Source organism: Prionailurus viverrinus, chromosome D4 (assembly GCF_022837055.1).
Source record: "Prionailurus viverrinus isolate Anna chromosome D4, UM_Priviv_1.0, whole genome shotgun sequence".
NCBI classification, from domain to species: domain Eukaryota; kingdom Metazoa; phylum Chordata; class Mammalia; order Carnivora; family Felidae; genus Prionailurus; species Prionailurus viverrinus.
In genome coordinates, this window is record NC_062573.1 from 65,518,658 (window position 1) to 65,534,504 (window position 15,847).

At 40.6% G+C, this 15,847-nt stretch overlaps 1 pseudogene; it reads left to right on the forward strand.

Moving 5' to 3' along the window:
* Positions 1–9,916: 9,916 nt before the first annotated feature.
* On the forward strand, positions 9,917–10,971 carry LOC125150687 (actin, cytoplasmic 2-like; annotated as a pseudogene).
* The last annotated feature ends 4,876 nt before the right edge of the window (positions 10,972–15,847 follow it).

Genomic DNA, 15,847 nt, shown 5'->3' on the forward strand with positions numbered 1-15,847 from the left:
AGAGAGAGGGAGACACAGAATCGGAAACAGGCTCCAGGCTCCGAGCCATCAGCCCAGAGCCCGACGCGGGGCTCGAACTCACGGACCGTGAGATCGTGACCTGGCTGAAGTTGGACGCTTAACCGACTGCGCCACCCAGGCGCCCCATGGGGACAGTTTGTTCTTACCCCACTTATACAAAAGTGGGCAAACTGAGTCTCAGTTCACTGTAGGAGTTCATACTCTACAGATCACCACACGGCCCATGGGTAGCAGAGGCAGACCTGAAAGCATGTCTCCCAACTCAGCATCCAGGGTTCCAGGACTCATTACCAGAAGGACACAGATCACCTCAGTGTAAACTTGTCTCTTGTTTGTTACACTAACTCCCTTGTTTTTAACAATGTAAGTTGTACATCCTTCCTTCCCTGCCTTCCTTTCCTACTTTGTGTCTCTTTGTTCTTATCCTCTGTCTTCTGCACATGTCTGGTGGCATGACAGGGACCAGGTGATGGACAAGGGAGTCTGAAGTGGCTATTCAGAGGAGTAGAAATAATTTGAGTATACCATGAAAAACTGTTTGAAAAAAAAATCATAGCACTTAGTCTACATTTTATGTCCAAGAGTCTATAAACCTTTCAGAGACCCTTCCTTCCAGAATATTCCCTGGGACAGTTTGGTTAGCTCCACTGTTATAGGAGGAGACACAGGGTCAGTCATTCATTTCTTAGATACTCTATGTCATTAATGAGTCTGGAAACGGAGATCCTAGGGGATCCTTTCACCCCATGGATGATTGGTCACCTCTTTTAGTGGCCTGTGGTCCTTCTGTACTGGATGATGGTGAGTGGCAGGGGACTTAGGATGTGTGAGTAGGGAACACCCTAATTTGCGTTCCCTAGGCAAGGAAGAGGAGAAAAGGAAAAAGTGTTAATTAATTGAGGAACCACAATGAGAGTTAATTGTCTTTCTTATCACTTTTCATCCTTGCAAGAATATTGCGGGCAAGTTTTATTAGTCAGATTTTACAGATTAGGAAAGCCAGAGTCAGACAATTAGGTACCTTGCGGAGTTATGAGTAAAATTGAGTCTTACACATCTTTATGCTTTTCGTGCTTTCTTAATACCTGGAAGGATGCTTGCTCACAAAACAAAGACATGTGTCTCTTACTTCAGAGTCCACACTCTCCCCATGTACCTCAGTGCCTGCCCATACAGAATTTTCTTGGGGTTTTGGTTGAAGTAAATAGAACTTTTTCTTTTTTATCCATTTGCATTAGCACTAGTAGGAGTGAATCGTTCAGAAAAGAGAATGCAATCCTGAGTGTTTTTTTTCATCTATTCCAGAATAAAAAACAAGCAAAGCCAAGTACTCTAGCAGAGCCCTGTGGCCTAATGTCCTAAGCTTAGGTCTACAACTCAGAAGCTCATGGATTTCTAGTCCCTGCCAGACCACTGCTTTTGGTAAATAGAGGGTGAGTCATTTAATCATTCTGTGCCATCCTTCCTCCTCCTGCAGAGCAGGGTAATTAGTGTTTGTCACCCATCTATGTCAAAGGGTGTGGTAAGGGTAACCTCATAATTATGAGGTTCTGGGCAAATATAAAAAACCCAAATGGTGGTAATATTGCCATTCATCCCAGGTTGGAGATTGGCTTGTTGGGTTGGAGAATTTGCAACCCAGCAAATGCTTGCCACTTGGTGGTTTACAAGTCTGGAATGTTAGAGCTGGAAGAAATTCCAGAGATTACCTAATATGAACGCCGCAGTTTGCAGTTGGGAAACAACCCTACAGTGGTGCAGGGATTTTATCAAATCACACAGTGAACTTGAGACAAACAGGGATTAGAACCCAAGTCCCCTGACTCTTGCCTAGGACTTTAACTGTCCTGCTACTTTTGGGGAGGATCCTGACCCCCTTCTGGAGAGAGTGGCTACAGTCGAAAGCAGTCCTGGGATACAACTGCCGGAGGCTGCCTTTCAGGTCGGACACACACCATTCACTTTCAGCTGAAAACCTCATTCAAATATGACAGGGCGAGCCAGGCAAACCAGATGGGTAATTGCCTGGAGTGTGTAGGGAGATGGTGGAGAGTGTGGTTCACTGAGTATCCAAGGAGGTTTGGCACACTATCATTTCCAGCCATCCGGAATGTGAACGGCTAAACCCCAGTGGTCTGATGCTGTCAGATTAGTTTTATTTAACAGAGACATGCCTCTGAGCCAAGCTGTGCTCTGTACTGTCTTAGGCATAAACTTGCAGAGATGAAATTTAGTTGGGGAAGTTGGAAAGACAGATGTTAGAGAAACTGTATAAGTAGTTGTACCATTACCTTTGTGAGAAAATCATTAAATCCCATTTTTTTCCTTCACATTTTTCCTCCTCCTGTACATATTTATTTAGCGTCTACTATGTTCTAGATACTCTAGGCTCTAGATGCAATAGTAAAAAAGATACACAAGGTTCTTGACTTAAAGAGAGCTGACAGATGAAAAAAAGAAAGTAAGTAATAACAAAGAACGGGCAAGAGAGTTTCACATAGCAATCAATGCTATGAAAGAAGCTAACACAGGTGCCTCTGTGAAGATGGGAGTTTCAGCTGTAGTAAGGTCCAGCCACACAGAGACCTGCAGAGATGAGAACAAGTACCAGGGCCTTGAGGCAGAGAGAATTGGGTGAGTTTGAGGAATAAAAACAAATCTATTAGGGCTGAAGTATAATGAGATAGGGAGAGAGTGGTAGGTCCTGAAGCTAGAAATGTGAGTCATATCATCTTGGCAACAGGAAGGACTTTGGATTTTATTCTAAGCGCAAAGGGAAATAAATGATGGGTTTTAAGTGTGTGTGTGTGTGTGTGTGTGTGTGTGTGTGTGTGTGTGTGTATGTTGGGATATGTTGTGTCACATAAGAAAATTGATTTTTTGAAAAGTTCAACAATGGAAATGACCTCTCTTGTAGAGTAGAGCAATCATGCAGGTGATAATGATTGCAACTGGAAGTGGCTGGTGCAGGGGAGATAAAAAGGAGCAGGTAGACTTAAAATGTCTTTTGGAGTTGAATCTGAAGTAACTGGTTTAGGGATTGCATGTGAGAGAGGAGAATGAAGGGAAGAGAGGAACTGAAATGATGATAAATGTTGTACCTGTGCAACAGGTGGTTGGTTGAGATATTAGCAGGGAAGGAGTTCAAAAGTGCACATTGGGGAGAGAATCAAGGGAATCAAGGTTCTCTTTGGCCATATTGGGATTAATAAGATGATTAGATATTTGAGTGGAAATGTCAATCATAGAATTACAGTTAATTACAGATTAGAGTTTTGAGCTCAGTGGAGAGGTCTGTGATGGAGACACAAATTCGATAGTCTCCACAAATGGTATTAAAATAATGGGAATACATAAGCTCACCAAGGAAAGCACTGGAGATTAAGAACAGTGGAGCCTTGGAGGAGCCCTGGCCACTCCAGCTTCTCAGTTTTGACTGAAGGGAAGGGCCAGAAAAAAAGAGACTGAGCAAAGTGATTCAGATGTAAGGAGGAAAAACAGCAAAATGTGGAATCACAAAAATTAAGGATGTGTTTTAAGAGGGATAGAATGGCTGATGGTGTTTAATCTTTCCAAGAACTTGAATAAGATAAAGAATTATAACTGCCAAGTAAATTTGGAAACATGGTGGATTTCAGTGATGATTCCTAATAACCTTGACAAAAATAATCCATAATGTGGGAAAGATAATGAGCTAAGGAGAGATGGCATGGCAGGAAGTGAAGACTGGGCCATAAATAAGCCATTCAAGAACTTTTGCTATGAAAAGGAGCAGAAAAGTACTCCAGAAACTGGAAGTAGACCATGGGGTCAGTGGAGATTGTATGTGGTCAGTAGAAATGGATGATAATGTGACATCATGAAGAATGTGTATGCGTTGATGGGAATGATTCAGTAGAGAGGGAGAAATTGATTACCAGGAACTGAATGGATACCCTGAACAGTAGAGAAAGAATGGGGTCTAGACACAAGTATAGGGATATGTAGGAAGGCATATTTCATCCATTATAATGGAAGGACAGCCAGAGACTATGGGAAAAGAACCAGGGAAGGCAGTGGACGTAGTGGTGGTAAGATAAGGCAGTTTCTTTTAGATGCTTCCTTTTTCTCAAATATGAGGCAATATCATTAGCTGAGAGTATGTGTGTATATGTGTCTTTGGGGAATAGTGGTGCTAGAGGTTCAAGGCGAGAGAAAATATTAAAAGTCCATTTTGGTAAGTAGGTAAGCAAATATATCCTGGAAGTATATTTGAATTATTGAGAGACCCTTTGATTCTCTGGTTATTATTTTCAAATAGTTCTGGTTTTGATTTTCAAATTTAGACCTGACAGTGTGGTTGCATTTCTTTTCCCTAGTAACATTTGACTTAATGGAAAAGAGCATAGAATAGGTAGATAGTTGGATTTAACCAAGGTGAGGATTTATCCAGAGGAACATGATCAAAGAAAAGTGGGGCAAGAGAGTTGAGTGAGTAACTCGTGAGTGATTATAATGATAATCCATGGGTTTTAAACAGTGTATGGAAGACAGTACCAACCCGAGAAGTGATAGATTGTGGAAAAGTGAAGTGTCACTGGATTTGGATATATTAGGGATGCATGGTACAATGAAAGCATATATAATAATATAATACAATATAATATATATCTAATAGAAATTTTGAAGGTGGTGCATTTATTTGATGAAAAGGGAAGGGATGTGATCAGGTGAGTGGTAAAGTGGGGTGCAAGAAAAGACCACAGTGAGGGAGGGGGTGATGAAGTTGAAGGGTTAAGTTCTTGGACACTTTAACCAACACAGTCATGGTGGCTCCAGGAATGGCAGCTAGAGTAAAGTACATTAAAAAAAACCCAGAACACCTTAGGTGTTGCTTCTTTCCACGAATAATGTAGAAAGATCAGAATATAGGTAGAGAGCAGCAAACAAACAAGAACGACAAAAGAATGACAGCAGTGAGCGTTATTGGGTAGTAAATTATTGGGTAGTAAAAGCTGGGAGCACAAATATCAAAGGAGCACTGACACAGAGATATAGTAAAGTGATCTGCATCATATCAATGCATGGTCTTATTAAATAATGGTCAACTTATTTTTAGTACATTCATATAAGTTTGAAAGTTGGAATTCTGTACCTAAAGAGGATTCCCCACCATTAAGAATTTTAGCAAATGTCATTTCTAGAAGATGTCCTTGAATCATAATTTGCCAGAAAGTGATAACAGACATCCTAATTTCCCAAGCCATAAATGTCTTTAATGCAATAAACTCCAAAATTAATGAGTTTGTTAAAATATGTAGTATAATTATTTCAGGTAGTACACCTACTTTCTGTTGATACAAGGCAGTATTTTCCCCAGTTTAAATACTGACATGAGTCAGTATTTCCCCAAGATCAGTCTCTATGTAATATACAATGTATTGTTTCTTGATAACAGTGTTGACCTACCTCTGATTAAAGTTGATACCATAGAAATAGGTCAGTGATTGCATGTAATGAATACTGTCTTCTGTACTATATAGTCAATATATCTGCTTCTCAACCAAAGTATGAAAGTGAATTCTATTTAATGCAGTATTTTACTTGACTAGAAAGCTGCTTAGCATGTCAGTCTCATAAAAATCCAATCTCTTTGCAATAAGGAGCAGCTCTCCAATATTGTAACAGCTACAGGGGGACAATAAAGGATGGTACAATTATATTTTCTTACCGGGGGTGACCTCTAGTGTGAAATGATGGCATTTTAGCATTCCTTGGGGTTTGAATTAACAGTGCTTTACCAATTATGGCAAATTTGCTCACCATCACCATCACAGGTAATTTGCCTTGGTGGTGTTTTCTTGAGCCGTTGTTTGATTTTTGAAGTCAAGAAGTCTATCTGCATCTTTTATTTCTTTTACATTACTTATTTCAAGCCCCCCACCTAGAGGTCTTTACAATTTTATTTTTATAGGTGAGAGATCTATCCCACGTTGCTTATGTTGGCCTATTTGACTTTACTCTCAGCTCACAAGGACCACATTTCAATAGATACCTCTTCATAGGTGTCCTTCCTGGGCCACTTCTTAAGTTATTGCCTCTCACTTCCAAACCCATCCTTTTATAACTCTGTATCTCTGTGTTGCAGGGCCTGGGACTCCGCACACCACATTTCTGCTTCGCCAGCTGCTTCCCTAGTAGGCTCTGTCAGTAGGGACATTAGAAGTTCTGGATGAGGAAACAGGGATTTGCTCCTCCCCCTCTACTTCCTGTTCTTACCATTTCTCCCCAGCGATGCGGCTCCTCCCTGGCAGCAGCAGTTCCTTCCTGTAGGTGCAACTGAATTCATTTGCAGCGTGTTTTAACACCACCTGAACAGTGTCCCTACTTTCAGAATCTAAGTTTCCCCTGAGGAGGTTCTTCTTTTAAGTTTGTAAACTTTATACTTTGAATCTCTTCCTTTTGTTTCTCCCAGGCCCCAGAGACAGTAGCTGTCTCCTACAATCACATCTTTAATACCTTGGAATTCTCTTCTTTCTCTCTTTAGTTATCTAGTTTCAACTTTATACCTAATCAAAATTCTTTATATTATATTCTCTCTGTTAAAATAACTGGTATGGTTCCTAGTTCCATATTAGATCTGGACCTGACTGCTACTCTGCCTCTGCCTTCCATTTCCTAATAGACATGAAGTAAAAACCACACATTTACTAATAGTCTCCAGTCCTTGCTTTCAAGTTAATTATTATTTTCAATATAAGAGGCAGTATGTCTTTTTAGATAAGAATAGAGGCTGTTTGTTGAATTAGGTAGATCTGGGTTCAATTCTGACTCTACTCTTGTAGCTGTTTGAACCTCTCTGAGTCTCAGTTTCTTTATGTGTAAAGGAAGAAGATTGTCTACCTCCAAGGACTGTTGAAGGGATTTCAGGATAAGACATAAAAAACACTTAGCACAGTGTCTGGCACAAGAAAAACATTCATAAGTGATAGCTATGAAAGTTTTACAAATTCTTTTCTGAATAATATTAAAGGGACTATACTCCTCAAATAAAACGAGGCAAAAAAAAACCCCTAAATAAACATGTAGATAAACAAAACAAAAAAATAAAACAATAGTCCCTAGCCCCAGCAAGATATGTGTTTTTTTATGAATCAATTTTAGGTTACTGATTGAATTTAAAGTAATGTTTACCTCATGCCCCTTTCCCTTCCTCCACAGTGAAAAAAAGGGAAGGTGGAAAAATGAATGAGTTAAAATTAACTTCAGGTCCACAATTTCTCTCTTTTTACACATAACACAGTCACTTACTCAGTAGTTTTTTTTTTTGTATACAGAATGCTAATCTTCTATTTTTTAAATTAATTTATCAGTTATATATTGAACACCTAAAATGAGGGAGGTTGGAAGGATTTTTTACTGAATCTTTTGGGAGATAAAGAAAAAAAGCAGATTCAGAGAATCTGTTTCCAGGTTTCTACCTGTTCTGGGGAGACAGGGCAAGAGCTAAATGTGAAATAAGGTAGAAAATTATAATACCTGTAAGAGAGATATAATCTGACTATAGTTAAGAGTTTGAATATGGAAGCATTTCTTCTAGCGAGAAGGTTAGGGATGGCTTTGTGGACAAGATACCATTTGAGCTGGGTCTTCCAATGTAGGTAGAATCCAATGTAAGATTGGGAAGGGCAGGGGAGAACCAAAGCATGGAAGAATTAAATAGATAAAGTGTTTGGTTAGAGAACTGCATGTAGTTCCTTTTGACTATTGTTAATGGTGCACACAATTAAAGTGTTGGATCGTTAGTGTGGGGCTGGCCACAGAGGGTCTTTGACTTTAGGTTAAAGAACATAGACATTAATACAAAATCACTAAGAGGGCTTCAAAATGTTTTTAGGACAAAAGAGAAAAATCAGGACTATTTTAAGGAAAGGCAGTCTGACAGTATTGGAGAAATTTGGTTGGTATCTGGTATCTAGAGCCATTTGGATAATATTGCAATGGGCTGGGCAAGGGGACAGAAAACTTCCCTTTGGTGGTAGGAAGGGACAGGAGACACAGATAGGACATAAGTGTATTGAATTTACAGAACCTGTCCACTGTGTGAATATAAACAGTTGGGGAAAGGAGGAAACCAAACACCTATGGAAATTTTGAACTGGGTTTAGCCATAGGGATAGTAGTTACCTTGGCAGAAATAGAGATTGTGGAGGAGGAACAGAAGATGTGACGCTTTCAGGGGGAAGTTGGGATTGATGAAGTTAAAGTGTCTGTAAGACATTCAGGAAGAATCATCTTATAGGATTTTGGAATACAAGACTGCAGGCAGGGAGGGAAGTCAGTGTTTAAGATGCAAATTTGTGTGTCACTGAAATACAAATGGTAGGTCTATTGTATAATTAGGTGAGATTGGTAAAAGAGCAAACAGAAGAGAGGCAAGGATTGATCCATGTACACCTTCATCTAGAGCAGGTATTGGCAAATTATGGCCTGTAGGCCAAATCTGGCCTATTGCTTATTTGTGTAAATAAAGTTTTATTGGAACACAGCCATGTTTGTTCATTTGCATATTGTCAGTGACTGCTTTTGTACTACAAAGACAGAGTCCAGGATAACAGATATTATGTGGTCCTCAAAACATAAGATATTCACTGTCTGACCCTTTACAGAAAATATTGACTAACCTTTGATTTAGACAGTGGGGGAAGAATTAGAATCCAGAGAAAAACTGGTCAGATTTAAAAAAGAAAAGAAAAATGAGCCCAGGTAGGCAAAGAAGAGTTTTCAAAAAAGACTGAAGGAATCAGCAGTATCAAATCCAACAATAGCATTTCCCAAAAGATACACAGAGAAAATAATAGGTAATCCAAGAAATACTGATCTCCTTAGTTCATCCCAGGCTGGGGTGGGCCTGAGATGACCAGAACCTTCAAGACTTCCAACAGGGTTGCCAGAATTAGCAAATAATAATACATGACACCCAGTTAAATTTGAATTTTAGATTTTAAAAAATTTAATCCAATTAAGTTCCATGTAATATTTGAGACGTGGTTTTTCTAAAAAAAAATTCTTCTTTGTATGAAATCAGTATTTAACTAAATGTTTTATATTTCTTCTGGCAAACTCAGCCACGAGCAGCCTCATCCAGGGCTTGTAGGGGACTGCCTGAGTGAGGAGGTCTGATGGTAAATCAGGTGATGGGCAAGGATGATGGGCAGAATTGGGCATTTCCTGTTCCATTCTGATACTCTGATCACTGCCAAGAAGGGGGCTACTAAAATTGCTAGATCCAAAGTTGCTAAAGGTGTTTGTGTTTCATGAGCCTGAAGAGGGCACAGTAGGTCAGGGGTAAGGTCTTCTGACTAGCACAGCCATGGGAGGCAGCCTTGAACCTCTGATTTCATATCAGATACCTCTGTCTTGGGTGAAGTGGCTATTCACTTTTAGTAACATTGAATTGAGCTACATGGTGATAGCTCTAGTGATATGTGTGCAGTCTATAAATAAGAGCTTCATCATTATTTTCAATTATTTAGTAAGAATTATTTGCAAAAATAAACAAGTGAGACTACATCAAACTGAAAAGCTTCTGCATAGCAAGGGAAACCATCAACAAAAATGAAAAGGCAACTCCTGAATGGGAGAAAAATATTTGCAAATTTTCTGAGGAAAGGTTAATTTTTTAAATATATAAAGAACTTCTACAACCCAATAGCAAAAAAGAGAAAAACAAAAAATCAGGTTAAAAATGGATGGATCTGAATAACATTTATTCAAAGAAGACGTACAGATGGCCAACCGGTATATGAAAATGTACAGTGCTCAATATCACTAATCATCAGGGAAATGCAAATCAAAACCACAATGCCTGCTTCACGGCACCCTGGGGCCCACCACCTCCACCAGAAGCTCTGGCATGTGCAAAGCTGGCTTTGCTGGGGGATGATACCCCCACCCTCGCCCAAGCCATGTTCCTGTCTACTGTTGGGCACCCCTGAAACCAGGGCATCATTGTGAGCATGGGGCAGAAGGACCACTTGGGTGATGAGGCCTAGAGCAAGAGTGGCATCCTGACCTTTAAGTTACCCCATCAAGCATGGCATCATCACCAACTGAGACAACATAGAGAAGATCTGGCACCACACCTTCTACAACTGCAGAAGCACCCAAGGCTGCTGACTGAGGCCCCCCTGAATGTCAACGCCAACTGAGAGATGATTCAAATCACATTTAGACCTGCTACACTCTGCCTATGTACATGAACATCAGGTCATGTTGTCCCTGTATACCTCTGGCTATACCACTGGTGTTGTTATGGAGTCTGGGGGCCAGGTCACTCACACAGTACCCATCTATGAGGGCTGTGCCCTGCCCCATAGCATCCTGTACCTGGTCCTGGCTGGCTGAGACCTGAAAGACTATCTCATGAAGATCCTCATGTAGCATGCCTGCAGCTTCACCAGACTGGCTGAGTAAGAAATCCTGAATGACATCATGGAGGTCTGCTATGTCTCCGAGCAGGAGATGGGGTCACTGCTGCATCCTCCTCTTCTCTGGAGAAGAGTTATGAGCTGCCCAATAGTCAGGTGATCACCATTGGCCACAAGCAGTTCTGGTATCCAGAGGTGCTCTTTTAGCCCTTTTTCCTGGCTATGGAATCCTGTGGCATCCATGGGACCACCTCCAACTTCCACTGTGAAGTATGATGAGGACACACTGTACTCATACAAGGTGCTGTCTGGTGGGATCACCATGTATCCTGGATCACTGACAGGATATGGAAGGACATCATGGCCCTGGCCCCACAGCACAATGTAGATCAAAAGCATCACTCCTCCTGAACATAGTTAAGTACCCAGCGTGGATGGGGGTTCCATCCTAGCCTCAGTGTCCACCCTCCAGTGGATGTGGATCAATAAGCAGAAATATGAGGAGGTAGACCCTGCCATTGTTCTCCACAAATACTTCTAAATGGACTTCAAGCAGATGCATGGCATTTGCTGCATGCATCAAATGTTTCCAAATAATTTCCAGATGCATCCAAATAATTCAGGAATGTAAAATTTCCCTGCCAAATGTATATACACCTCATGCTAGCCTCGTGAAGCTGGAATAAGCCTTGGAAAAGAAATATGTCCTTGAAGTGTGTATATGAAACTAACACTGGATTGTTAGAATTTGTTTCTATTTTTGACCTTGTATTCAAGTTAACTGTTCCATTTGTACAGTTAGTACCCCGTGTATATCTTTGGCTTAAAACCTTAGTACATGCTGCTTGATCACGTCAGGGCTGAGATGAGAGCATGTTTATGGGAGAGGAATCCATTGGCTTCATGAGAGTCTACCAGACCATGAGATTCTTGATCTGTGCGGGTTATTACTGTATAAAAGCTGCCTATTCCAGTATTTCTGTAGAGGCTGGTGAGAGTCCTGAACCAGTTGTCATTTCTGCCATGCTGATCTGATAGGGTTGGAAAGGTCTAAGCCTTCAGATCCATTTTTTTTTTCTTAGCTAATGTTTTCCCCCCAAAACACCATGGGTTGTTGCTTGCCTTGAGTCAAGAAACAGTTTGCATTTACACCTTGTAAATTTAGTCATCCTTTTAATTTATGTAAGGTGGTGTGTGTGTGTGTGTGTGTGTGTGTGTGTGCGCGCGCGCACGCAATTCTCAATTCTTTAGGAGATGACAGCAAATTTTGGTTTTCTACTGTCATGTGAGAACTTTAGGCCCCAGCAATGTGTCTTATGTGAGGAAAATAAAGTGCTGCAGTAAACCAAACCAAAGCAAAACCAAAATGAGATATCAACTCACATGTGTCAGAATGGCTCGTATGAAAAAGACAATACGACAAGTGTTGGTGAGGATGTGGAGAAAAAGGAACACTGTGCACTGGTGGGAATGTAAGTTGGTGCAGCCACTGTAGAAAACAGTGTGGAGGTTCCCCAAAGAATTTAAAATAGCACTACCATATGATTCGACAATTCCATTTCTGGGGGTTTATCTGAAGGAAAGTGCTACAAAAACTTTCTCTTGCCCCAGATCCCTTGGGAAGATGTTTCACTGCTTGTGAGGCACTGTACTCTCCCCATCCATGGATTGTTTTCCCTTGAATAAAGGACATCAAACTTGTTATTAAATAAAATTATTCTTTATCTTTGTCATTTGACGGTTCCTCAAGAACAGAGGCTGAAAGGGAATTTGTAGGTCCGGGTATTTATTAAGGATCCACACCTATGAAGAGAATGAGGCCAGAGCAGGATTGGGCAGAGGACACTGCTTTGTGAGGCAGTCAAAGTCTGGGCCACCCCATCTCCAGGCAGCTCTGGAGCAGTCAAGCCCCTCTCGGACTTGTTCCCTATTGGGCCACTATGGTTGGATCCTTAGATCCTGCCTGGTTGCCCATTAGATATGAACTGCCCCTGTCGGTGTGTCCCTGGGCAAGGTGGGACAATCCCTGAGCCAAGTCTCTCCATGAAGAGGAGTTGGAATGGCACGTTCTCTGCCCACCACAATACTGCATTTGAAACTCTATATTTTATTTATATTTTCAAATTATTTGATGTAAGGAAAATGTAATGAATTTTTTCCACCATATCTATGCAGAGGCTCCCAAATCCCCTACAGTTTATTCAGTGTGCTGTTCAAATATAATCATTTCCTAGGTGTGCCAGTGCTATATATAGAGAGAGAGAGAGAGACAGAGAGAGAGCGCACTGTGCTCTTCTGAAGTTGAGAAGAAAAGGCCTTGAATCATCTTAATTTTTATCCTCTCAGTGTCTCAGAGGAGGTAGATATGGCTTGGAGTGCACACATTTGATCCCCAAGAAATATGAATATCAAAGGACCCTTGCTGTTTATTTTGGCAATGTTCTGATACTTAAAAGCCACTAGTGACACGTATATTCATGGCTTCCTCTTAATTTGGTGGTTCTTGGCAGTAGCAAAAAGCCTTAAAAACCGTTGAGTTTCATATGAAAGCGACAGGTTCCCAGCGTCATTCTTACTTGGCTGCAACTTTTACTGGGTTTGTGTAACTCTGACCTGCCACTATTCAAAGGATTTTTCTCTTCACCGATGTTTTGGAATTTGATACCTGGATATTGAAAAGTCTTAGTGAATTCAAGATCATAAATCATTCTTTTTTAAAAAAATGTTTATTTATTTTTAAAAATTTTAAGTATTTATTTATTTTTGAGAGAGACAGAACGTGAGCAGGGGAGGGGCAGAGAGAGAAGGAGATGTAGAATCTGAAACAGGCTCCAGGATCTGAGCTATCATCACAGAGCTCGACTCAGGGCTTGAATTCGTGAACCACGAGATCATGACCTGAGCTGAAGTCGGATACTTAACAGACCAAGCCATCCAGGTGTCCCTAAAAATGTTTATTTATTTATTTTGAGGTGGGGTGGAGAGAGAGAGAGAGAAAGGGAAAGAGGGAGAGGGTGTGCACGTGAGTGGGGGAGGGGGAAAGAGAGAGGGAAAGAGAGAATCCCAAGCAGCCTCCGCACTGTCAGCGCAGAGCCTGATTTGGGGCTCCATCTCACAAACCATGAGATCATGACCTGAGCCGCTTAACCAACTGACCCACCCAGGTACCCCATGAATCATTATTTCTTAAACTTGGATAAATATCAAAATTACTTGGGGTGGGGGAGACTTTTTAAAAGGGGTGGAACCTGTTTGAAGAAGGTCATAAGTGATAATCACAGAGCATCTTCCTTCCCCACTCCCCTACCCCTTCCCCTCCCCTTTACTCCCCTCCCCAGATTTACTAAATCACAATCTCCAGGATGAACCTCTGTATTTAATGAATGCTCATGTTTGGAAAACACTGACTTAGTATGGATTCAAAGCCTTGTATAGTCTTTCTCATTCTGTATTTCTGGCCTGATTTCCCACTGTTTACCTTCCCATGTTCCTGTGGCTAGCAAGCCAAACTGCTCACCACACACCACACAGATTGTTTGCAGAGGGGCTAAGCTGGGGCGTGGGCAGACATGACAGGTAGGAGGGAAGGGCATCTTGTTCTGGTCGTCCTCCCAGCCTCTCAGGCTCTGAAGACTTCTCCACAGGGCAAGCTGATGTTTCTATTTTAATAGGAGTCCTACCACTCTTGTGTTTCCAGGTGGTGTTGTCTTCAGGGTGTTTATTTTTAATAAAGAATTTTATTTTATAGTCCCGGCTTTGAGTACTATTAACAAATTGATGCATGCTGTTTTAATTGTTCTTTATCTGCTATTCTTAGCCCATTTCAGGACTTTGCTAACTTCTCGAGTTTCCTGTATGTTCTATCTTTCCCTGTATTTTCTAAAAATCGTGTTTATTTTCTGTTCTTATTTTTGTCCCTAATATTTTATCCTGCTAACTTGGATTAGGTTCTTTGTATTTTTTCCAAATTTTAAAATATTTTTTTGACAGAGAGCACAAACAAACAGGGGAGGGGCAGAGAGGGAGAGAGAGAGAGAGAGAGAGAGAATCTGAACCAGGGCTGTACTAATCTGAGCTGTTAGTACAGAGCCTGATGCAGGGCTTAAACCAACAAACCATGAGATTATGACCTGAGCTGAAGTCAGATGCTTAACTGCCTGAGCCATCCAGGTGCCCCAGGTTCTTAGTTTTTTATTTTGCCAGTTTTACCTTTTATCACTTGTATTAATAGCTCATTTTGTTATTTGTAATTCAAAACCTCTTTTATTCCTAATTTCTAACTTTGAAATCTAGGTTTATTTTTATGAATCTGTGTTGTCCTTACTTTGAAGTTACTTTAGATTTTAATATCATAACATAAGTTAAACATACTTAATGTTTATTAAGGCCATTTTTTTATATTCATGCTTTTTAAAAAATTTTTTTAATGTTTATTTTGAGAGAGAGAGAGAGAGAGAGAGAGAGAGACAAAGTGTGAGTGGGGGAGGGGCAGAAAGAAAGGGAGACACAGACTCTGAAGGAGGCTCCAGGCTCTGAGCTATCAGCACAGAGCCCGACAAGGGGCTCGAACCCACGAAGTGAGATAATAACCTGAACTGAAGTCAGATGCTTAACTGACTGAGCCACCCAGGTGCCCCTATATTCATGCTTTGCATTTAAAAATATTTATTGTTTTTAAAGGCTTTCTTGCTTTTTTTACATTTATATTTATATTTTACATTTAAAAATGATTTTTTAAAAGCTTTGTTATGTGGGTTTTTTGTGAATGTTGATTGCTTTTAAACTTACGTCTTCATCTGTTACATAATTTTTATTATCTATTGTGTACTTTTAATAATAACAACCTCCATTAGATTTTTGTTGTTGTTTCTGGATTTAGCCCTTGATTTTTGTATAATGGCTGGCAAGAATGGACATTGGTGGGAAGCTCATCACAACAGGTGAGACCAGATGCTCAGTAGTTGTCATTTTGATAGTCACCCAATGTGTTGCAACATCCTTAAGCACCTTCCCCCCCCCATACACACATTTAACTTCACATTGTGAGAAGATACATAAGAGACGCCTTCCAACATCAATAATGATTTTTTCTGGAGAAATGGCATACTTGTTCTGAAAATATTACTGCGTTCTTTGACATTGTATGCTATTCAGTCCTAATATGCCCCTTGTAAAATCCACGCTGTAGCAGTTAGGGTTGTACTCTATTTCACTTTCCTTTGAGATAGTCTTGAGACTGATCATTTGGCTGATTAAACCATGAGTCCTACCCAGTGCAGTGGATGCCTCCACTTTTGAGGACTGGTTTAATTCACACTATACTCTTGACTCTGGGTGGGGGTGATTTGTCAGGTCTCTGGGAGGCATGCCAAATAGGCACGATGCCAAACACATCCAGTGGTTAAGGTTCTAGTTTA